The 26,723-nt window shown below is 30.4% G+C and overlaps 1 protein-coding gene across 2 annotated transcripts in view; it reads left to right on the forward strand.

Moving 5' to 3' along the window:
- Positions 1–26,723, forward strand: part of LOC131851076 (monocarboxylate transporter 10-like) — a 128,572-nt gene that overhangs the window by 73,600 nt on the left and 28,249 nt on the right. The window contains exon 1 of one of the 2 annotated variants that reach the window (XM_059201504.1): positions 11,752–11,968. The exons of the other annotated variant lie outside the window; for it this stretch is intronic. The gene's annotated coding sequence lies outside the window, so the exon portion shown is untranslated. Of the gene's footprint in view, positions 1–11,751; positions 11,969–26,723 lie in introns of those variants that run through there. 2 annotated transcript variants of the gene reach the window in all.

Consider the following 26,723-nt stretch of genomic DNA (forward strand, 5'->3'; position numbering starts at 1 on the left):
ACTTAAAATTCTTTGGGAGAAAAACAAAATCTAAGATTCACTAGATCACAATCTGCAAACAATTACTCTTACCCCGTCTAATTGCATATAAATGTGGACAGTCGCTGATATTAATCACTTTCGTATTGTAGAGGTGAATTTTTAAGCTGAACCATTTGTACCAGTCAGATGAAATACAGACGCGTTGCCGGATGTTGCCGGATCCCGACATAGCCGGAATTAAGTCGTTTATCTCTAAAAGCATGCCGGCGGACGCGACCACTGACCAACACGCTTTTCAAAATAAACATCTCACACCCGAATGACAACGTATGAGGTAAAGGTGATTGTTAGTATACCAGTATATAGATTATTAGATTATATTACGACTCTATTATCAATCTTTGTAAAGGAATTATATTTTTAATAAATATTTATGTTATAAAAGTTAGAACTGCATATTGTGCAAGACATTTTATTACTGGAAGTATAAAGTAAAAATGAGAATGATATTAAAGTTTTTAAAAATTTATAGTACCTAATTCCCAATTATTACATAAAATATAAAATACCTAAAAATATAAACTACTTCAATGTATGTACAAATAATATGTAACCTATATATTTTTTTTTTATATAAATTCACATATTAACGTTACTTTGATTATACCAATATTTTATAAATTCAATGTAAAAAGAGAGGGAGATACCTATTTGTGAATAACCCTACTACAACATAATAAAATCATGATTACATGATGTAGCAACAACGTCATATCAGACGAACGTATATTTTTTGTGAAAAATTTTAACTTAAATGTTAACGTAACGTAAAACGTTAACGTAAAAATTATTTGAACCCGTACATTTTTTTGTAACGTTTCTATATCAAATTAGGTAGGTATTACATTTATACAGTTGAATAATATTTGTACTATATAAATATTTGTGTTAATAAATTTCGAAATATTTTTATCATTTACTTTTTTAATGTAACAATAAAAAACATACCGTCATGCCTGTTATTCCTGATGGGTTAATCAGAGGCATCGTCAACTGTTGATATTGTGATGAACGCAATTTAATTTGACATGTCCTCGTTTCTCTGGGTTTATTTGAGTCCAGCGTGGCAGCCTCGCCGGAGCCTGCAGCCGTCTCTCCTATTAATTTTTAGTTTGATATCATTGTTTCCTTCGCTAGAAAGTAAGCGAGATATATAAATTGACATACATATTTTGCGTCGGGCAGTTTGTTGGGTGTAATTCGGTACTAAATCTAATTGTATACTAAATCACTCAATGACGCATCTTTTTATTTGACTTTAATAATATTCTGCAATTTATGATCAAACTAGCTGCTGGAATATCACTTTCTTACTTTTGCCATAGCCTATCTATAGCAGGTACATTTAATAACTGAGTGTGGAAGCATTACTGCATTGATCATCAGGAATAGGCACGCATGAGTGATAACTGAGAACTGCCACATATGTCACACTGCCACGATTGTCCCTTCCCAACAGTGAGCCCATCATGTATTATTTGTTAATTTAACCACATTATTTTATTATAAATATAGTACAGCGTATTTATTGATATTCGTCCATGCATAAAAACCCAAACTATAATTAATTATTTTTGTATTAATTAATTTTGTTTTCAAACTTCTTAGACCTACAACGAGATTCTCTGGCAGCTTTGGATATTTCCTTGTCTAAATTTAGAACAAAAGTGTTCGTTTTGACTACTGTTATATAAACACTTTTCCACTTCGCTCTGTTATATTAAATGGCTTAAAAGCGTATCTCCTTTTCTCTCCATTGTTGTAAGTAAACTTTTCAATTAATCGACACTGCTGTTGTTTAATTTCTCTGCAATGTGTTTCAGAAACTAACTTTTGTTGCTGGTCATATAAAATATAATGGCATCGGGCGTGTTCAAAAGTCACAAGACTGCCAAACTCAATTTGATATAATCAATCTGCAAAGTATACTCATTCTATATATTTTTTTAATATTGCTGGAATACGAAACAAACGGGCGAAAAGTATTAATATGTATATGTTCAATAGTTTGAAGCACCAAAAACCACTCAAGATTTTTACATTATAACAAGCGTTCCTTACTTTTCAAGCTTTAATTTTAACTTAAAAACAGTTCAGAAATCATACCCTGTGAAAGGCAATAGTTTGCTTTATATTACAGATTACATATCTATTCCAGTGAATAAATTATTAGTTATATGACACTCTCTAACAAGGACACCTGTGATCCTAAACCTACATTTATTAATTTTCGTTTAAAATATATTCGTGGATTCATGTAGACGATACACGAAACTTATGTGCAAACTACCAACACTTATCAACTACAATTTGTTCTATGATATCAAACAAATGCGTAATTTGACTTTTTATTAAACATATGTTATGAATGATGAGTATTAATACTGACTACAAATATCTAAATGCTCATATCATTGTATGCTATTCACATTGACAGTAATGTGAGCCCAAATAATAAACACATTTAAAATACATTTGCAAAATTGGAATCGTCAGCGTTTAATAAAAGCGACGTAAGGCGCATTTGAGGAGCCAAATCATGTTTTAAATTCCATACGCGTGCAAGACAAATATAGCTTTATTATTATTACAGAGATGAGATTTCTTGGATCACCCTTGCAGCGTTAATGTTATTACTACACTTAAATATTATTGAAATGTTTTGATGGTGACACTGGGCGGTGTTGTAAGTAAAATAAAATTACTTCGTCTATGTCAGCTTACGGCTCTATGGCATTTTTTTGCAATAGTAATCATGAAGACTAACATTTAGTTTGCTTTATAAGTTATAGCAGTGAATCTATCAATTATATTATTTTCCATTACTCTTTTCTTAATTTTTTCTTTTTTTTATATGACTGTAATGACTTATCTGATGGTAATGATTTGAGTGGAATGGCAATAAGACGATTGATGTTGTGTGTGTTTGACAAACAGCACTATACAGATCACGTCATCAAGTGACGGCCGAGGTATCCCTCATAGGTTGCTATTTTGGAGGACTAAGGTTATGCGATAGAATGCGCAAAAGTCGTAGCAACATTCTGGGGAAAATACATTTAGTTGCCACTGAAACAAAAGAAGAAGAAGAAAGCGCGCCCCATACAGTGCTATCCACATATCCCTGCAATCAAAACAAATCTCCTCCTCTCCTTATCATAGTTCCAATAAGACAGTGATGTTTTTTAATTTATTTATCTAAACTGCTATAATTACATATCGCACGATGAAATTCCAACGATCAAAGAACTGACAATGTCGTGAAAGATAGATTCGGGCTTTTGAATATTTATTTACGTTAGTAGTTTGTTTTTTTGTTTCCATTCACAAAAATACTAAGATTCCGTAGCACTAAATTCTGCGAAATGCGAAAACCTTTATTCTTTTTTTGTATTGCATTTCGGTTATTACAATTTCGGTAGCTAAATCAATAAGTCCTAATGTTATTAATATATTGCGGATTTATTTACATTTAGAAAACGACCTTTCCCGATGCTAAGAAAGAATAAAAATTCTACCAAATGTACTTGCAGAGATACCTCTACACAAAATACATTTTAACTGATTCTACTGGTTATTCTCCTTTGTGGATATACATTTCATATTATGGAATGTGAAATAAAATATGTACTTATATAAATAAACTACCCAAGTAAATTTTGCACCTCCATGTGGGTGATCGAAAATTTGTTTTAATATAAATATTTAACCGTACTCGAATAAAATTATTACTATTGCATTGATGTTGAAAACATCTGTGGGCAGTCATTTTGTAAAAAATATTGGTTACCGTATCTCTCTCCTTCAATTCAAAATGTGTGAGACAGATATTGTAATATATTGGCGCGAACATTCACACTTATTGTTTCGACTTGCGCCCAAAGGCAAATCCAGCATTATATAATTGGCGATAAATTCTCCAAGACAGATAATTTGAGGATCGTAAATAATCATTAAATGGTTACTATGGACATTGCTAAAAGTGGTAAAACGCCTTTTATTAAATAAAATCATTGCTTATCAATTTTTAATAGCAATTACCTAAAGAATTTTTCCATCCACGACGATTACTCGGATAATTTTTAAACGGTCTTAGCTTTCAAGTTATAATTAAAAGCTTAAATACTATATTTTAATTTCTGGTCTATATTGAAGTAATACATAAGAAAATTATATAAGTGCTAAAATTAAATAAAGATCTGGTATTAAAAAGACAAATAGAGTCCAATTTTCCTAAACGCGCATTTCTTTGCTAATGAAAATACTGCAATTTGTCTCAACAAATGCTTGTCTGGTATGCCGTTGATTACCATCGCCAACCACTCTAAGGATTGCTTTGAAATCGTGGTCAATGAAGTACTTATTAGGTACACACTATCAGTAAATAATATAGATACTATTTCATTGAGATACCCTTTATTAATGCATAAAATACTATTTTATATTCCTCGTCATGACTATTTTTTTAACTTGAAATAATGTAATAATTACTGTAGTAGTCAAATCTGATTGCGTACCTCATGAGTATTTCTGACGTTTTCAGTAATACATGTGTTAGCCTAACAATACTACATATATACAATTACAGACTGTGATAATTATATATACAAAGTATTCCATTGTTCCATAATAATAAAACGATAATTTTACACTTAACCTTTTTGTGTTATATATACAACAAGTTAGGTATTAATATAGTTGATATTCTATTTTTAATATCATAATATTGATATTATGTATATTAAAACTATTAATTATAGCTATTTGTATTACATAATACAAATGTATGGACTATTGCAGATAATATACTATTGATGCAATACGTAACCTAGTTTCTATTGAATAAAATTTTTACTGTTTATTGTTTGTAGAACCTATAAAACTCCATTTACAGTACAAAAAACCAGTCGCTGTTCTTATAATACATGTGTATAAATATCTTTGTCCTATATAAAATTCTCTCGTCTGTCTAAACTATTTCTGCCATCAAGCAGCAGTCTTTGGAAGATGCATTTTGATAAACTTATCAAATACGGAAGCATGACACCTTACTACTCAGTCGTCCTTAATACCAGGGCCATCACATGACGATATCAACCGTCAGCTTGTTTGACGTTTAGGAGAGAGACGAACTTCTAAGCATTCAAAGGATTCACCGTGCGGGTGTCGGGTTCATAGTGAGGCAGACAAGGAAACTCCGAGCAGTCCTCGGGATTTGTGACATGGATGTATGTTCAAAAGGCCCTTTGCCATCATACGTCAACACTCACCTTCAGCGCTTGTGCTTCTCTCCCTGCCCAACCAAATCTGGTAGGAGACCACCAATGCAGCTTTAGTTACACGTTCTAGTATAGAACTGTACTGCACTGCAAATCTAGACAGGCAAAGACCTTTTAGAAGGTTGTATAGAGATTCTCTGGTGTACCTACTCTCACTCCCACTTCAACCGCATCTAAATTAACCACATAGACATTTTTTCCATGATACAGTGAGCTCTTTCAGTATAACACTTTTATTTTTTTTCGAATATAGATATATATCTGATCTGGATGGGGAAACACCTCTGGGATTTCTTATTTCAATTTTAATACCATATAAGTATGAACTCTAATACTAATAAATAAGCAATAGTGGGTAGGTATGTAACAATTATTTTACATAAAAATAATTTATCCTTTCAAGGCCAATAACTAATTCGCTAATCGCCCAATGAGAATTTCAATTAACGAGTTACTATAAATATTATTTAATAACTTCTACAACTGTCGACAGCGCATAATTAAACCTTCATAATTTGTTTTTACTGTTTTCGAGCGAGCACATAATCATAGATAATACCTATTATTGCATGAACATGAATATTTTATAGGATTAAGTTTAAAGAGATCCCATCAAAAACATAAATGTGAAATGATAGCCGAGTTTAATATTATGATATATGCCTTGATTGTTGACTTCTACGACAAAAGAGGTGAGATCTAAATGGGTGCCAAGTTCAATGGCATGTCCTGAAATGTATTTATAACAATATATAATATCATTTCTTCTTATAACTTTGGATAATATACTGTAGCCTAAGGTCTAACTTGGCCTTAAAAATAAAGTTTCACTAAAAATAAACGTTATTGTTATTGCTTTATTGATAAATGTATTTACTGACTTTCATAGTCAGAAGAAATATGTATATAATATAATTATAATTTATAACACTAATTAAAACCCAGTACATTTGAGCTTGTAAATCTGTTGTCATAAACAATTGAGTTTATGAAAACATATTTTTTAGGATTACAGATTTTACATGGCACGCAATTTGGCAGCATGTTTATATCACGTGCGGATGCAGACGTATTAAATTGCAAGCTTGGAAATAAAAAACTCGTCATTCACGTGTCATCTGTATTTTGGTATGATACTATAAATTGTACACACATAGACACTAGTTATCGCAAAATGGTGAAAATCCAACTGTAAATAATTTAAATTATAGTAAGACTATAGTATACAAATAATATTACAGACAAACAATATTAATCGATTTTTTATAGAGTTTATTCATGATCGATTGAAGCACTGCCAAAATATCGGTAACCAATAAAAATAAATAAAACGTGGTAAGATTATTTTGCGCAAATGTACGTATACCTAATATTAATGTAATCTAAATTAGACATATGCATGTATATATCAAATACATGGTAATGTATGTAATGTGATTTAATGTATATTTATGCATAATTAAAATAAAAATATTAGCAATTTGCACTCCTTCTCCATATGAACTCTAAATGTGCGAAATTATAACAATATAATATCAGTCTTTACATAGCCATCTTCACATTTTCATTTGAGATAGATCTTTCCTAGTCATTCTTTCCTATGCACATCAATGCTGGGTCATCAAGTCGTATACTTGGGTCCTCTTCGAGTTACACTTCACAAACTGCCATGTCAATAAGGTAGTAATAGGCATCTTATTATTTTATATTTTTATAAAATTATTATTAATTTTTTTAGTTACTAGATTTAGTCTGCGACTTCCTTTACCGACCCACTGAAAAAAATAAAGCTATCCTTTGTCGTTCAATTCAAATGCAGCGGATATGCTATGACGTTAGGACTAATAATACAAGTATTCTTTGCGATTATAAAATGAGTAAGGGCGTATAATGGTAAAATGTATAAATAATTTCATTAAAAAATAAAAAGTTTTCAAAACCTTTCGCAATTGGTAAAAATATCGAGTAACAAACAAATGTAAGTAGTTATTCTGCTTTCATCCCGATCACTCAACACATTTATGTACCAGTACTTAATGATGGAATGCTGATCCCGCCTGCGCTAATGATACATTTTAGTGCGATAATAATGATGTATGAAAGAATGTCATGATTGCATTTTTTTGTATAATGAAAATAATAACATGCTATAAATGACAAACAAGCTGCGGGCCACCTGATGGTAAGTGAACTGTCGCTTATATGAGTATACATGTAGAGAACTACCGACATCACGTTATCTTACTAAGTCCTTTATTGATATTGGTAAGGCATATTGGTAAGTCAAAATTACCAATATGCCTTTATAAAAAAATACATAGAAATTATAGATTACGACATTAAGACCTTTGTCCGGATTGATGTTTCTAGAAGTATACTCGTGGAAATAGGCAACATCTTAAAATAACGATAGGAACAATGAAGGGCCACTGTCCCTTATACAAACACTTGTACACAACATATATATATATATTATATTTTAGATATTTCTAAAATTTTGTGTGCATATCGAGAAGGTCTGAGAATAGAACGTAAACTATTTTTTATCCACATATATTATAAGGTTGGTCCACACTAATTTTTTGTTTAAACACGATATCTGAATGAAACTAATAGCACTTTTACACAAATCCTGCAGTTATTTTTAAATAACTACACCGTTTGTAATGGAATGAATCGCGTCCGATATCAGAAGTTTCGATCCCTATAATTAAATCTGTTCTCGAATATTGCACAATATTGTATTTCATTTATTTCAATTGGGTTTCAAAATAATTACAATAATTATTAATACCAATAACTCGCAATTTAAGTTCTTACAAAATCAAATCATGTTTCTGTGCGACCATTTAAAACAATTTAATTAAACTCTCATTTCCTTTTTGCAGTTGTTAAAAGCAGATTAACTTTTTGTTCGTAATTATCTCGCATTTGCGAATGGTAGGCGTGATTGTTAATGGTCTGCGGGCGGAGAAGAATAATACGAAATATAAATTAAGCTATCATAAACAGAGTATCAGATTGCGGTAGACACAATAATCAGATATTGTCTATCGAATGTCATATAAAACATAATCAACTTTTTAATTAATTAAAATTGAACATCTAGAAAGAAAGAATTTTAAATTAACGTTTTAACCCAGTAGGTAGAATAAGATTACAATAGTCTAATAAACTTCCAAATTTTATAGCTAAACGACAAAGTTAACTAACGTTATATATATTCTGGTTTTATAGGTCTATATTATGAATAGATAAGTCTATATTATGAAAGCAAAATAGAACAGGTCAGATATAAGACGGGATGTTTTAATATTAATCTCTTAAAAGAAAATCAAACTGTTTCAGAAAATACTATCTTACTCTAAACTATCTTCATTAAAATGACTTATATTTTACCCCACCCAAATTTCAAGGGAAACGAGTTCGGACGGACAAATGGAAACAAATTATATTATAGAAAGTAGAACACACATTATTTTTGCAATGGGAAATTAACAAAAGCATAAAAATTTTCATGAGTGTAGATGAGTATTAAATCAAACAAAGGAAGGAAGTTTATTTATAAATATATTTATTGGTTTTAATTTACTTACATCGAAACTATTTTAACTGTTCTGATGGTTTAAATTATATGTGGTATTCAGATGTGCTAAGACTTAATACCTTACCTATAGCTGACTGATATCTACATTATGAATTCGGTCCTAGCTTACATGGTATATGAGTTTGTGTCAATTTTTATAATAACAACATTCAAAAGTGCCTAAATTAAGTTTATTTGAATAAAGGATTTCCTATTCTATTTATTTAGTAAATAGGATGCAAAATCTGTTCTATATAAATATTTGTATTTATATGTACGACTATTTGTATTGATCTGTGCCTTTTCTATATACCTACTTGATTCATTCTAATTGATATAACTGTCACTACAAAACGTTTCTATTAATTAAAAAATAGTGTACCTATTTATCAACATGAACATTTAGATTAGCCTCGTTCTGTTTCAAAACCATTAGCATCATAATTTATTGTCATTTATTTCAGTACACTATAAAGAAAAACATTATCAACTTAAGTAGACACTACTTTTAAATCCAAAATTTATATATATGAAAGAAATATAACAAGAAGAAGTTATGATAGAATTGAAATCTTTTATTTCTAATTCCATTCATTAATAATATGAGACATGTAACTATAACATTCTGAACTAAGTGACAGATGTTAGAATTACTTTCGAAAATAACTTGTATTGGTTTAGATGATATTAAAATATACTTCATATTACTTAAAATATGAACTATATAATTAATAAATATAATTGAATTTGTATTGAAATTAACTTTAAACCAAATTCCTTCTTTTTCCTTTGTTGTTATTGTCATATCATATCATATATATTTCCATCACTCCACAATTCCTTTCAGTCATTCAAAAGTTGACTGGAAGAAATCCCTCATTTGGGATAAGTCCGCTATTGTACAACTTATTTTTTTAAGATCGTTGTATATTTAGTTAATTTAAATGTATTTACTGTACAATAAAAACAAATACAAACAAACATTTTTATGTCATCTTACTTGTATTTTTATGTCGATAATAATTTATATTTAGATACACAATACCTACTGATGGAACGAAAGGGTTTATTGCCCCCATTATAGACCGAAACCTATTTTTTGTTTTCTTTTTTGTTTAACATATCCATAACTAATTATTAATCATCATACTGTAAAATATTTTTTTATTACATATATAAGCGCCTAGCTTATATATGTAATAAAAAAATATTTTAATTTTCGTTATATTATGTTATCTGTGGTATAATTAAGTAGGTGCCTATATAAAAACAAGCGTGCCTGATCATCTGTTAAGATAATGTTACATAGTTAGACTACAACATTTATATCATTCAAATATGACCCCTAACACTAATGTCGTCTGATATATATTTCAGTGTTCATCTAAATATTTAAAATACATTTGAGACAGATACAAAATTGTTCAGTAATTAATCGTTTCGTTAAACTGCAGATTGTTTGACAAACACCGTCACCGTTCGTACATCCAATATTATGTATATACATATATCTTTCATCATCTATTTGGATTCGCTTTCGGGTTGCGTAAATACAAACTGTCTAAAATTTATCATTTATACTCTAGCGAGGAAAATATTTCTAAGAAAAGGCATCACACAGTGAAATCAAATCCAGTTCATGAATGAATCGAGTCATATTTTATTTTATATTTAAAACTGTTATGAATCATAATGACATACAGACAAATTAAAACATGCGATAATTTCTTATAGATAACATGTAAGCTTAACTTTGAAATAATGACTTTTCCCGTTGACTTCCGCTTAGTGAGCTTGATTAACATTATTTTTGTGTTTCGACCTACCTATTACAGTGTTTTTCACTTGATATATGTATGTGTAATGACGAAACTGTAGCCTAAATGTTAAATTGATTATAGTTAATCTCCAATAATCGTCTCACTTATTGAAAGTTAATAGCACTTTTAAAATAAATTTAAGAAGTACATTAATAACTTAATTTTTTTTATTAACACAGGTATTAATATTCTAAGATATTTCATATGTAGGCATCCCAAGTATTCTGAAATTTTCAGGAGATCCTAATTTAGGAAACATTCTTAGCCTCCTCACCAACAGTTTGAAGGAAGTCGTTTGTGCCATATTAAAAAGATATAATGGAATCCCAACCGGAATCTTGAAATTTCCAGTCTTCTGTTTGAATGAAGTTTATTAAGTGTTAGGCCATACGGCTGTATTTAAACAATATTAAGCGAATTCAGTTTTGGGATAAGCTGGATATAATAGCCATGTAATTACTTAGTGAATCGCATGTCCGACCCGGTCTAGTAGCCCAAAAATCCCAGCCTTTTTGGAAATTTGGAAGCCTAAGTACCTTGGCACATGCAGTAAGCCTATTACTGCCTTCACTTAATATAAGCTGTACAAGTGCTGACGTTTCGAATATGCTCATTTACATAATATTAACAATGACAAAGTTGATACAAAAGCGTTTAATATTCAAACAAGATCATTTGCGTAATAATATTGTCAGGGGTTCGAATATGAGCCGATTTCCTTACTGACTTTACTATTAGAACAAATAAGAGCCGTTATTGGATGTGTTGCGAACGTGTGACGTTGTGAGAGCGTAATAGTACGTAATTGTATCGGACACGTAGCCTGGCAGGTAAGTGTGGTAACCCGGCTAGGTGCAGGAGATAATTACGAGTGGAGCTGTGGGTGTTAATGTGTGTACGTTCCACGGGGTCGTGTAATAGTTGTGCGCCGTACTCGATCCGCGTACACCGGTCGTCGAATGTGGAGCACTCTGCGGGCAGGCGGCGATCCGGCGATGCCTGATGCCTCCGACAAAAAATCAGTGTAAGCTCTACACGAAGGCACTACGGTCGCGCGTTCGCTCCCGCCGCCCGGCATCGCTCGCTCGCGCCGAACACAATCGCCGCGCGAACTTTCCCGTCTTTAGGAAACTTAGCAAACTTTGAGTCGAATTAACAAGTCCGCGTACACGATTCTAAAGTTGCGGGCGGGCATACAAGTGGAAATTAAAAGTGAAAAGTGTCATATTGTCGATTAGTGTGTAAGTTAAGAACATATGGCCGTGGATCGAGGTCCGGCATGGTCGTTAGTCAGGTTGCGATCGCTCGTGGCTCATAGAATCACGACAGCCGAGCACGTGTGCTATTGCGTCTGGAGGTTCACCATTCACTTCACCTATTCCGTCGCGTTTGTTACTTCGATCACTTTTTGTTTTTGATATATAAACTTTATGAGTCATCGCACCTAATTAGGCATCTTAGAAACTAGAACTCACCTATGCTCACAAACAAACATTTATCAGTCTTGTTGACACATTGATTAATAAGTTAAATCGATAAATTGGTACATAGATTAGAAGAAATGCTTTTGGTACCGAAACTTATTGTAAAACAGAAGTTATTTTTTGTTCATTATTTTGAGATGTAAAATTCCATTTTCTAGAAGACAAATGACAATAGATAAAATTTTATTTATTCCATCTATATTATAATTGCTTATTTATTGATATATAGTGAAGGTAAATGTGACATTTTAAATATAAAAAGTGAATATAATGCTAAACAATATAGTAATACCTATACCGAACAATCTATTTATTTATATGGCTGACGTTGCAAGCTTGCTCAGGATGTCTATTGATAACCGAGGGCTACCAAATGAATTACACAATATCTTGATTATATATATTGTGTACGTTCTTCCATGGGCAAACATGGTACCTTATTAAATTTTATAAGATTATATAAAAATTAAATAATGATATCAAAAACAACAATCGAACCTTCTAATAAACAAAATATAATTAGATTTTGTCTATTGAAGAATTAGGTAGTTAATAGTGGCATTTAAAATTATATTTATCAACTAGTTACTGGCCCCGGCTTCGCACATACATGCATTATATATATAAAACGATCCAGTGAATCACTCTATCTATTTAAAAAAAACCGCTTCAAAATCCGCTGCGTAGTTTTAAAGATTTAAGCATACATACAGGATATAGGGACAGATAGCGACAGCGACTTTATTTTATACTAATGTAATGATGATGATATGTAAGTATTTAATTTGTACAATAGATAACAATGTATTTACTATTTATAAAATCATTACGATTCTCTGTCAGTTACGTCAATGTTAATAAAAATCCTGACCATAATGTTAATGGTCATACAGGTCTTATAACTCATTATAGTTTGACTTATTCATTTTCTTACGCGAAACACAATGTTGCACAATATTAGATATAAAAACTATGAAGAGGTCTAAGCTTTTACCTAATGAGAGAGGGACTATCTCTTCTACCATGTATATAATATAAATAAAAAAAATATAAACCTTTTTTGATCAATTATTGCTTCTTCAAGACTATTTGTCAGTTTACTGATACATTAGGCCATATGGGACCTTATGTTGTACTCTATCACATTGTTCTCTCTAGAACATCGCAAATACCCAGCGACATAAAACTTTCTTGTTGCAAAAGTAAATTTGATCCTATTATTGCTCCTAAATGATGCACGATGTAAATGAGTTAAGAGTGTCTCTACTCCATTAGTTACAGAGAGCTAGATTTTAATGATGACGATTTAGTTATGTCATAGGACAACGTGTACGTAAATCAGCAGTCGGTTCAATTTCTCACTGTTTGGGGTAGGTCCCAACTACAACTACATCGTATAAATTTTGTCTTAATTCGCAATCATGAGATGCTAGGGAGTAAATGAATGGATATTATTTGACCGACGTAGACTTTGTAAAAAAATGTCTGTATAAATAGGTACGTACTTCAGTTTCACCTATTTCAACTAAGTATTTTGTTAAATGTGTTGCATTTGATGACAATGAAACTACAGAATATCTACGAAAGCTAGACATCGTATTACCCGGAAACGCAACGCATAAGCCTTACAAGATAATATGTAACGCGCCCTCCTTACAATGATCCAGACTATCGTCTAATTTTCCATTCTAATCAGGAGAAAAATTACTTCCCCATCATGTAATGAAATAAGTAGTATTCTCACTTTGTTACCACGTGAACAATTTCTTCGTAATACCAAATACGAACTATGTTTTCTTAATATATCAATCTATTTTATTTGGAACAACCATGATCATATTTTATAGAAATATATACAATATATTTTACGTGGTAAATCGGCTAGCCTACCTATTATTAATATATGAGATTTCGGGAAGCGAAAGCGTCTGTCTAAACCCGAGCATTCTATTGTTTCTAACTGTCCTAATGGAAAAAGATATCCATGTATTGTAGATTTAAGATTCATATACTTATAATAGTATATAAATTATCAACTGCAACGAAATCCAATGTTGGAGATATTACAGGAACTAAATACCTTTTCTCTAATTCCTAATCCAATGTAAAAACTTTTTATTTCAAATTTTTTTGTTTAATTGGTATGATAAATCTATCACACTCGTAATACTATTTTTTTTAAATAAATCGTAATGCATTTTTTTAACCACATATAAATCAGTAATTTTACTTTTTTATAATTCAGTATTTCAAAATTTACTTTGCATTTATATGTAATACTATATTTAGAATTGGATACATCACACACATTTTATGAACATATAATTCTTAATCTATGATGACACCGAATAAAATATTAATAAATTTCAATCATTTCCGTTCTCACGCATAATTTGTCACTTTTTTATAATAAATGTATTTATTCAGTGTTATTTAATTATAGTTTCTACATTTTATTATTGTTTATTAAACTCTCGTCTAGAAATACATTTTCAAAGACGAACAAAGGAATTGTAAAAACTAACCCACCATTTTCCATTTCTTTAACGAGTTCTCCTCGGATAAGTACGTACTAATCCTTATTGTACTAGCTGTGTATGTTTCTTAGAATACATTTTAAATAAATTAAGAATTTACATTACATTTTTTTACATATTCTTAAACAAAAAAAATATACGCTATCGTAAAGCCAACAAAGTCGAACCAACAAAGTTGCTATGAACATAAACAATATAAGATATCATTACAGAAATATCTGTGAAAAAAAATTCTAATATAATGATAACAAGTCATAAATCACAACTGTACCCAATACCATTATTTAATGATAGTTAAAATAGCATTCAGAAGCATCAATCGACTGCTTCCATTATTGTGAGCAACAGCACTCAACACTCCGTCTAGGTTTGTTTTGTTCCTGTTTCTCTCTATATATAACCTTAGAACGATAATCACATAAAGTAATATCCATTGCATTTTTTTCATTGTCTAAGAAAAGCATTCTATTGAAATATGTACCTACTATCTATAAATATTTCACTTTTAGAAAATTAGTTCAAGATTTGAGTAAATTATGTTGTGTTTACTTTGGTTATTTTGAATATTGTGTACGTAGTAAACGGACCAAACAGTTTTAAAATTGATTTTAATGATTTCAATATAATGACAGTAGATGTCGGAAATTAACTTTGTGTGAACAAGACGTTCACACAAAGATCTTTGTGTATCCTACTTCACTGTACCGAAGTAAAAAAAGCTATTCTACATTACTTACAACCTACTTAAAAATTCAACGATTTCTGCATCATTGATTTTTGGCAAAGACAGCAGCAACATACCGTGTGTTCAGAATACTAACAGTGGTGGGCCGATTATGTCTAAATATGTCAAGAATTTTCTTGACTCGTAATTTAAAACAATTAAATAGTACCTGTGTTTTCACCCGCGTGAAAATTATAGCCTATTTGTTATTCTGATATATAAGCTATATTACTGTAAAGTTTGATCAAAATCCGTTAAGTAGTATTTGCATAAACGAGTAATAAATATCCATACTCACAATCTTTCGCATTTATAATATTATTAGGATACTAGCTACTCTCCCCGGCATCGTACGGGTGTCCATGTATTATATATTTAAACCTTCCTCTTGAATCGCTCTATTTATTAAAAAAAAACCGCTTCAAAATCCGTTACGCAGTTTTAAAGATTTAAGCATAGATAGGAAAGGAGAGACAACGACAGCGACTTTGTTTTGTACTATGTAGTGAAGATATTCGTTACCAGAAATTGATTATATTTTATGCATTGACTACACAATTCCGTCTATAATCGCCTTATTTTTTACCTAATCAGACAAGTAATGATATTTTAAAATATGTAGGTTATAAAAAATTATAATTTAATAGTTCTAACTTCTAAACACATATAAAAATGTTTTAATTGTTCTTCAAAGCGAGTATCAATAATGATCAGGCGGGCTTTCTTTGTCCAAACTTATCATTCTGTTATTCAACATTTAATATTTGCACTGAAACCGGCTGTCATTCTTCAAAAATAACTGGTGAGAAGTATTTTAATAACTTTAAAAGTATTCTAAATTTAATCATACTCCGATTAAATATAAATACTTTCCAAAGTTTTCCATTTATTGGGAACATTTACTACATTAATTGAATTCATATTCGACAAAGTAATGAATATGAATGTCTGAGATATTACGGATGTAACTCCGCATAACAATAGACAGAATAATTACCTACATAGTAATATGATAATTATTTGATCCATTGTTTATTTGCTTAATATGCAATGAACATTATCAAGACAGTATTTAGAACATAAGTTAGCTACGCATACGCGTAGTAGTAATACAATAGGAATATATGTATATTATTCCACAGTGAAACAAACCAAATACTACCCACATTGTCCAAGAGAAGAAATCCTTTCCAAACAGCGTTCAATCTAAAAACCGCTGATTTTATTTCTCTTCAAATAGCTTCGTTTGCATTAGGAGGCTAACAGTTTACAAAGTGCTCGTAACTTTTTTGTGGAACAGTGTGATCTAGTGTAAAAGTTTCTAAAATGCGAGGGAAACATGAATAGGCAATTCCGAGTATTTCTGATCACGTACGTCCTTTGGGTTCAGAAATGTTCTGTGACATAAGTTTGATTTGATATGATATGAATACTACGCTTTATAATACCTATTTTTAGAAAACGAAGATAAATACTAACATTTTCTGCGATAATTTCATTCCGATAAAAATTAAAAAAAGGGTCGAAACTTAGAACTTTCGTAAAGAAAAAAAATAATGTTCTATTTTAAACATTGTTGATACAATTTAAATTAAAAAATGTTCAAAATAAAATTCATAACATTTATGTAGAATTCAAGCCAGTTAATATATTTATCAATAATAAAAAGCAATCACGTGATATGGTAAAGTTACTTTCACAAGTTAGAAGTATGTCACTTCTTATAATCTATAAAATACATCTACAGTAATTCTGTATCTACAATCGACAACACGCATGTATACACATATACTTAGAACTTGTATAATAGTGATACAAACAATGTGTTACAAATGATCTATTGTATCGCGGAGTTCATTTCATCGATTTGGCCCATGATGCTTGATGACATCTATTCATCACATAAATATCGAACAATAACATGAGATTGCTACATTGAGAGCTGTCTACGATTCTGTATAGAAGTACAAGAGTTTTGACGAAATTATAGGAACAAAACAATTCATATAACAAAATAATTTAAGAGGCTTTATCTGATTGATATAACAGTTTCTTGATCTTCCCCTTCCCCAAGAGATCGGTATATATCAAAACAATAACCGATAAAAATTAAGTAATGACTGCTGTTGATAAGACTTCAAGAAAAATATTACATTAATTTTGGATACATGTTGCGACAAACCTAAATGAAACATACACTAATTTATTCTAGTACTAACTACTGCATACCTGATACAAATATAATGAACATTATCGATATGTTTAGTTTAAAATATAGATAGAACTATCATAAAATACAAATGCTATCAATGAATTAGGTCAATATGGGAGAGATCAATCTCTCCCATATTAAATCTTGTTGACTTAAAAAAATATATAAAAATGTATTGCCACAAATTACTTTGCTCAATTAATCATAATACTCCAGACGACATAAACTTATGTTCCATATAATCCCAACTTTTTACATTGAAAATAATTTCTTACCTATTATATATAGTGCGTGTTTTTCAGTAAATCTATACATTATATAACTAATATTATATTTATATTATACTTGATTTTTAAGTATAAATTTATGACAATAGTATCTATAATATTCTAAGGATAAAGATTATGACAATATTTTTACTACTTGTTAAAATTCATATAAATGTCAAACTAACAGAAAAATGCAAAATTTTAAACTACCAAATCGGGAAATGAAGATACATCCCAAGTCATAATCTCCAACTTCGTCCATACTTTACGTAACTACATCAAGTTTATCTGGAATTACAATCCGAGAATTTACCATTGGACTAACATATAAATATGTTGCAACTGTTTAACAATTTGTATCCTTAATTATATTAAAACATGCCCATCACTTCATTTTTATAGGTCCGCGGGTCAGGCATACTTAACGGGTGCTATCAGAAAATAAATTAGTCGGAACTTGTAATTTTATATGTCAGATTATAAAATTAAAATAATATACAGCTCCCATTGGCGATATGTTAAAGTATTTGGTTATGTAGTGCTTGCTCGATGTAATAATGTGATATTCATTGTTAAGTGTAGAATTATGCTGTCGCAACAAATATTGGTGAGTTTTATACTGCTAAAGTAAAGATCTTTATGTATAATATTAAATATCCTAAAATTAAATAGTGCCAAATGTACCTAATTCTCAATATTGAATACATTTATTTAAAGGCAGGCAGGATCTCACTGATAGAAACGCATGTCATTGACATGTTAATTAGTTTTCTAGGTAGCCCCTTCAAATGTTATTTGCCATCAACAGCTTTGTACCTCACGGATACTGTTATGTAGAGATTTCTCTAAATTACACTTTCTTGTTAATTAACTGGTTTTGTTAACATTTGAAAAGCTAACTGAATACCGACGTGATTGTAGGTATAATATATTTATATTATTACTTACATACACATATAATTGTTTTTAATCAAAATGTAAATATTTTAAATCGGGTGTATTAAAAAAAATCGTTTATAAACTGAGGGCTAGAGCATTGGTTTATTTGTGTAACTGCGGCCTCGTATCGTTGCGAATCGGATATACTGATTTCTGTTATTTGTTGTTTGAAGTATAGTTTAAATCGAGTTGTTTCATTTGTATACTCGCAAAACATCGCGCTTTTCTATACCTATTGTATATTAACATCTTGTAAGTCTTATCTCGATTTCGGTAGAATAAGAACACTAAAAGAAACATTGGTTTGATTTATCATAATATTTTCACAACCAAGTAACGAGCATAAATACAACTCGGCTAAGTTTTTGTTATACAGTTGAATTTGAGTTAGACTAACAGAGATCTAACTTATAAATTATGTCAAGTTTACCATTGTATAACTCACCGACACGTTTAACACAAAGGGACGGAGTTCCTATGGTTCTTCTAAATATACTTTATGAACATGAAATAGCCCGGGAAAAATTATGTTAGACGTCAATTTTGACATTTATGTGTGGCCAAATGGCAGTGTTAATTAATAAAGTAGCACTCTACTGTCTACAAAATAAACCATAAACCCTTAACAATCACATTATAAGATGTTAACGGCCAATTAATTTGTACTAAGATGACGTTCGGATGATTTACATTATAATTAAGTAGGCCTCAACAATATTCTTTAAGGTTTTCGACACTTACAAACATAAATGTCAAATCTTTTTAGGTTGGAATCTGGGTAAATGATGGTCAGAAACATATAAAAGAAGAAATGCGATACTGATAAAGTATGTTTATAAAACGCTGTCGGATACCTTAATACAATTTAAATTTAAATTATTAAAGATTATTTTGTCTCCATATTAGGACAAAGTGACTGATGGATAATAAGAGACAAAACTAAACGATATGCATTATTTTGTAACATTAAAATATATATCCATTTTATTTAAGACAGCCTCGGTGGTCTAGCGACTTAGCACAACCCTTTTATTTTCGATGGTCGCGGGTTCGATTCCTCACACGGTACAAATATTTGTATTCATGAGTATGAATCTGTACTCATAAATATGTTGGTGTTGGTCTGGGTGTTTTCTATGCATTTTATGTATATATTTCTAAAAAAAAGTATCTATGTATTTATATCAGTAGTGTAGTATCCATAACACAAGTTCTCCTTGGGACTAGATGACCCTGTGTAAATTGTACTGCGATATTATTATTATTTAAAACATATATCCCTTTAAAATTTTTCTTGAATAAATATTTGTTGTATTTATTGTCATAACCAATATTTATCGAATATAAATAAAGTATCAACTAATTAATTCTAACTAATAAATATTACACTCGCTTTTGCCCTTGAAATTATAACGCTAACTAAAGTATAATTTCTGCTTAACGCTCACCATTGAGTAGTCAAGAAAGTAATACATACTAACCTAACAAAAAGAAAAGTAGAGATAAGCCCCACATTAATCCCAACTTTGTCAAGGCGGTCGTATAAATCCACAGGTATAATTTGTATCAACAAAACAATATTACTTTAAAATAATTTAATTAAGATCATTACCGTGTATTGAGCGGCCGAATAAAAAGAAGCAATAATGAAATACCAACGACAGATCGCTTAATAAGGTCCGTAACGAAACTCCATGCAATCAAATACAAATGCAGCGCTCTGACTGCACATAAAAAAGTTCTTATACTGTCCACACTTCATACTCGAATCGTGGTGTTAAAGGCCCAAACATTCCACAACTGTTTCCCTTTTGAGAGTTTATTCACATTACATGAAATATATAACATTAATTTGCTAAATTTACAGCCAGCGGTACCGTTGGTGTCCTTCGTGGAAGGAATTATTATTTCTAAAAATGAGAACAACATTTTATATTTCTGTTTCAACACTGAATGTCTATAATTTATGCAAATCTTGGTCTGTATATCCAAATGATAAAACCAGAATGTATATTTTAAAGTTCTTACAATTTATTTTTGATGTAACAAGGACTTTCGTGTGTTGCGCAATTACAGAAATGATATGTAAGTAATAAAACTGACTTTAATAGTTATCGAGAAAGTTTCATTAATTAATCTCTAAATAAAAAAATATTATAGGGGGAACATATTTATAAGATTGCAAACTAAATAAATTGATAATAATTTTGAAAGCTTTTGATAACTAAACAAAAATAAAATTTTCACTTCAATGTATGTAAGGTTTTTAGAATGGCTCATTCATGGAAAATGTGATACATTGAACTGATTCTGGCCATTCCAGTTACAAAAAATAAAGTATATTCTCCTTTATATTCTATTACGTATTTATCGTGACATAATCATAATGTATGATGACGGCAACCACGCCAATGACAACCAACGACTCACTAACACTAGATTAAACATTTATCCGAAAATAAAAGTGTTATTGGAGTGTTTAGTACATTATAGGAATTAAGTACATACATAATCTTATTAAGAAAAGGAATCGTAAGAAATTCTAACATACTTTTTTATATTTTGCAACAGGAATTCATTGTTGTAAAATATAAAAAAATAAGTTAGAATTTTTTTTTACAAAATTATAATTTAAAATTAAATAGGTTAGAATCAACACATCGTACCATTTCTCATACTATATTATAAATGCAACAATTTTCTTTTAATTATTTTTTTAATACGTACACGTAAATATAACGTACGTTTAAATATATATATGACCTTACCACACACATACTTTCTTCTTTATTTTCATAGTACTGTAATAAAATTACACTAATAGGAAACGTTTACTGAATATAATTAATGTAAATGATATGACATAAATATTTACCGCCGAATGTAAAATATTCCCTCTTAAAAACATGGAAACATACAGTTATAAATTCGCTTGAGTAAATGTCGACAATTAAACATAAAGTACATTACGACAAGAAAGTTTCATAATTTGAGTTATTACAACGCATCAAACTCATTATTAAAGAATTGCATCCATTATACTGAGTGTGGTAGGTAATAATGAATTTATAATATAAATAAATAAAAGAAAGATATTTAATACTTACGAATACGACGGGCAAAAAGTGTGTTCATCTTGTTCATTTTATAATACATAAATATGAGCATGTATTTTAGTACAAATCTAAAAAGAATCCAACTTAATTAAACATGTAGGTACTTAGAATACAGCAACAATATTTGGTAGTTTTCGTAAGATACAATGGTTTTTCCAATAAAAGTATACCATTATAATACATAAATTTTTAATCAATATCTTATTTCTCCAAAATGGAATCCTTTGCTATATGAAAGGATAAAAATATGGGGTAATACGCAATAATAAGCAATACTTATAATACATTTGTTTCTAACGTCATTTGAACCAATCAACCAACTTCTGAGACTCTCTGCTTTTTTTACAATTGTGGGACATTTTTAGACTACTCTTAACTCTATTTATCCATTATCTTATGAAATAACTGCAATAGAACATTTGGATTCTAGTTAGACTCTCTAAGTAAAAATATTTACTTACGCACTTACGGTTTGGCTTGATCGTCACATAGAATATATGCCGACCAGCCACATAGCTATAATATAATATATAAGGTGTGATATATGTAATTAAATTTTTTTATTGCTGTCAAAATAAGGTAACATGCAATTATAATGGCTATGTTTATGTTAATGTTGATTCTTGTCTTATAGCCATGGTTAATATGATCCTCAACTTACTTACTTACTAACAATTTCAAGTAATTTCCAAATAAAACACTAATAAATTGTATCTAAGAACGTCGACTACGTCAGACTTCAAGCAAGATAACCCCATCACGATCAATTAATTCGTTAAGGTACTATAATAATAATCACAAACAACAATTCACACAGCGCTATCTAGACCCAAGTTAAGCTAGCTGAAGCTTATATTATGGGTACTAGACAATGGATACAAATACATATATTTTCTTTTTTCGTAAGTACATACATATTATACATAGAAAACACCCAGACCGATACAAACAATCATACTCATTAATACAAATATTTGTGCCGTGCGAGGAATCGAACCCGCGACCATCAGATAGTAAATTGGTATGCTATACCACTAGACCACCAAGGCTGACTATAATGTCACAAAGAGACACACAGATATGTCAAAATTAAAACCATTCTTTTGTATTAAAGGTTAATATAATAACATTAACACTAACAGTTGAAGTATACAAGTATTTCATTTAACAAAGCTTAATATTCTTACAAGTGGTAACGGGTATGTTACCACTTGTTAGTATCAATATGCATCATAAACCTCCACTCCACATGGCTTCCCAACGTAGTCGAGGCCTCAGGTGGTAATTTCCTGCCGTTGTATGCAAACTAGCCAATTATTGGCTAATTTAGCAGAATCTCGTTAACCGGACACTGTTTATAGTACTACCCACGTACCAAGTAGGCACTAGATGCAGTCTACTTATACCTACAGTAAGGCACTTGTCGCACCAATGCCGAGCAGTAAATTGATAACTTAACTGTTGTCTAATTTATATGAGATATAATATAAATAAAAAGGTGCACACCGACCTATTTATTTATTTATATTTATAAACTCTTTATTGCACCAAGCATTTTACATAGGAATTATACAAAGAAGATAGATCTACAAAATGCAGTCTTATTGCAAGTAAGCAATCTCTTCCAGACAACCTTTAGGTAGAGAAAAACAAGAAAAGACCTATATCCGTTTGTAAGTTACTTTTTGTTAACTGTTCATATAGTTCTCGGGAACCATCTCTATATAATAACATAAATCACAATAAGTTATTTTTTATATAACTGGTATGGCAAACATGAGACCGGGTTAACTGAAGGAAAGTGGCAGCCAGCTGCTATATAAATGGAATGGAAACCACATTATTATATGATGTCCGTGATACATATTCCTGAGGACTCATCCTTCAGCTTCAGTATCGTGTATTTGACTGCTAGATGTCACACTTCAAACTATATCACAGTTTACAAGTTGCTTTGCAGAAGATACAGGTGAGGCCCAGGTACCCACATTTCACTTTGTACTTCATTCATCCACCTCTACACGAGAAACTTGGCTTACTGGCCCATTTTTTAATGTGGATGGTAAATAAATTCCCAACTATGTTAATGGTAAACGTTGGCGACGCACCAGAATGAAAGGATGAATGAAACCAGAGCTTATCGTGACTAATTTACCAGTATTTCACTGCAATAAATTAATTATGGCGCATTTTCTTAAAACACATTTCTATTTGTAATTGTAATCATTTAAGGAATTTTAATATTTCCTATAGAATAACTTTTTTCTAATCTCATAACTTACCTATGTAGGTAAGTCTGTTTAAACAAAAATAAATCATTATTGACAGATCCATTACAAGATTTTAAACGTAATGACATCAGCAAAATCACATTCCTAAGTGACATCATATTTAACGGCATACGGCACATACTCTAATTTAATCTGAACGTATAAAAATGTAGTCAAAGTAACAACATAAAAACGTTAATGCTGGATTCTATGGTAATAGCCTGTCGCGTAGTAATAGATATCAGGGTCATGTACTTTCAGTATTTGAAGACGGTCCCACCCCTGTCAGGAAGCATAACAAGTTCTTGTTTTATGATCTCCTTAATGCGTCTTCGTATATAGATTTATACATACGCTGCTATAGTGTACATATAGTTGTATAATATGTTGCAAAAAGTACGCAACAACTCAGATATATCAATTAGAGACTTAACTAGTTGTATTGCTAAAATAAAATGATGTGGTTTTTACAGTTCCTTTGCTATAACTATATTAATGCACTTACATCAGAAAACTATCATTCTTTCTTAACTCTAAGTTTATATTTTAGAATTTGTTGTACAATAGTAGTTGATTAATTTTGCAATAAAAATTTAAAAATACATATAAATTTTCCTGGTCTTAAAGTTACCTTAGGAGGTTCTAAGAAGTAGAAAAAAGCTTGAAGATTAAAATGACAGCTCTATCAAGTCACTAGGTAGGTACTATTCTTTTTTTTTCGTTTAGTATATCCACTGAGATATTATGTTATGCAGAACTTTTTCGATAGAGTTTGATCATGTCATATAATCTTATCAAGAAGATTAGTCCAGATATTTTAGTTATGCTTGTAATACAACAAATTGATAGAGTTTTAAACATTTATGCTCTTATACAGAAAATAATCTCAGATAATATTTTAAATTGTTTTATTAAGTATACCAATAAAAATCGTTTATTATTTACTTAAATGTGCACGTTGTTATAAAATTTAACCTGCATAATATAGTAACGTATATGTGTCTAAAACCAGAGCAATATTAATAAATATATGGATTAGTTAAATACAATAAATTAAATTAGATAATGAAATTGTTTACACATTTAAAAGAAGTGTACTAACCTATAATATTATTACAACGTCTTTTGCAATTCCTAATAGAACTTGTAGTTAAATGTCAGTTCTTTTCTGCAAATATCATATATAACCGATATAGACCAACCCTATAATACTGGTCTCTATACACTATATCTCTTAAGACTGAGGTCGAAAACCAAATACTAAACCTTACCTTACTATCCATTAATGACAGGCATTCACATGTCATACGTCATTCAAAGAAAAAAAGAGAAGAAAAAAATCATCTTAGGCGTATTGGTGGTCCATAATTTAGATTTGCTTTTACATATTTATACTACGTCATTATTGTTATCTGAGTGCGTCATGCGTGGTCGATGTCGTCGTCACCAGTGGTATACTACATCGTCTTCAAAAGATACTCAAAAAGTCGTCAGTTCAAATCTGAACGATATCACAGAAAAACTTTGCGTGTTTCTCTTTGTAATTGACAATGCCTTTAATTACTTCTAGGATAGCAATCAGTATAGTATATTATTTATTATTATTACTATTATTAAAATTTCTTGTACAGTATAACGCAAGCATATAAGTGCTACTGTATGCGATGACACTACAATAAGAGGTGTGATAAGGAATATTCATGCGTTTTCATATCTATGTCGTGATATATGATGAAATAATATCATAATTCAACTCTATACCTTTGTTATACATATACGATATGAGCGAGAAAACAAAACAAATACGTGAGGCAGATATAATTTCGCCGTGGTAAGATAATGCAAGAGATAAATCCGCAATAACAAACAAGCTCTGGATATATGCTCAGTTCTAATCTACCGGTTCCCATCCCATCCAGTTGTTGACCCGAGTTGTGACTGATAGTCAAACCATCTTTACACAGTTTCTGCAACATTTAACAGCCCATAAATGTGACATACAACAGTTTATTTCTATTAATATCTATAGTTAAATATATTGTCGAAGTTCTAAATCGCAGTAAATGTAATGATAAAAAATATATTGAAACAACCAACAGTCATGACATAATAAATTATTATTTTTGTAGGACAATTACAAATACACAGCGCCATAGCTAAACATAGCATATACTATGGTTACTAGACGACAATGAGAATTGTTAAGTACTGCGGTATTGTAGCTAGAGGTAGACTTTATATAAAATCGTTTGCATTGTGATTTTGTATGTAATAGGTGCAATAGAGTACTCTATCGCACCTAAATAGCTTGCTTTCATGATGTTTCGGTTAAAGACAGAAAAATAAATAGGTTCGAAGGTGATATTAGACTTCTAAAATAACAAGATAAATGGTGGTGAGACTGGCGTCTCCTGGTATTATGTCCTTAGTGCAGTTATATACATA

This window comes from Achroia grisella, unplaced genomic scaffold (genome assembly GCF_030625045.1).
Source record: "Achroia grisella isolate CSIRO2021 unplaced genomic scaffold, CSIRO_AGI_Agris_v1 utg780, whole genome shotgun sequence".
NCBI lineage: Eukaryota > Metazoa > Arthropoda > Insecta > Lepidoptera > Pyralidae > Achroia > Achroia grisella.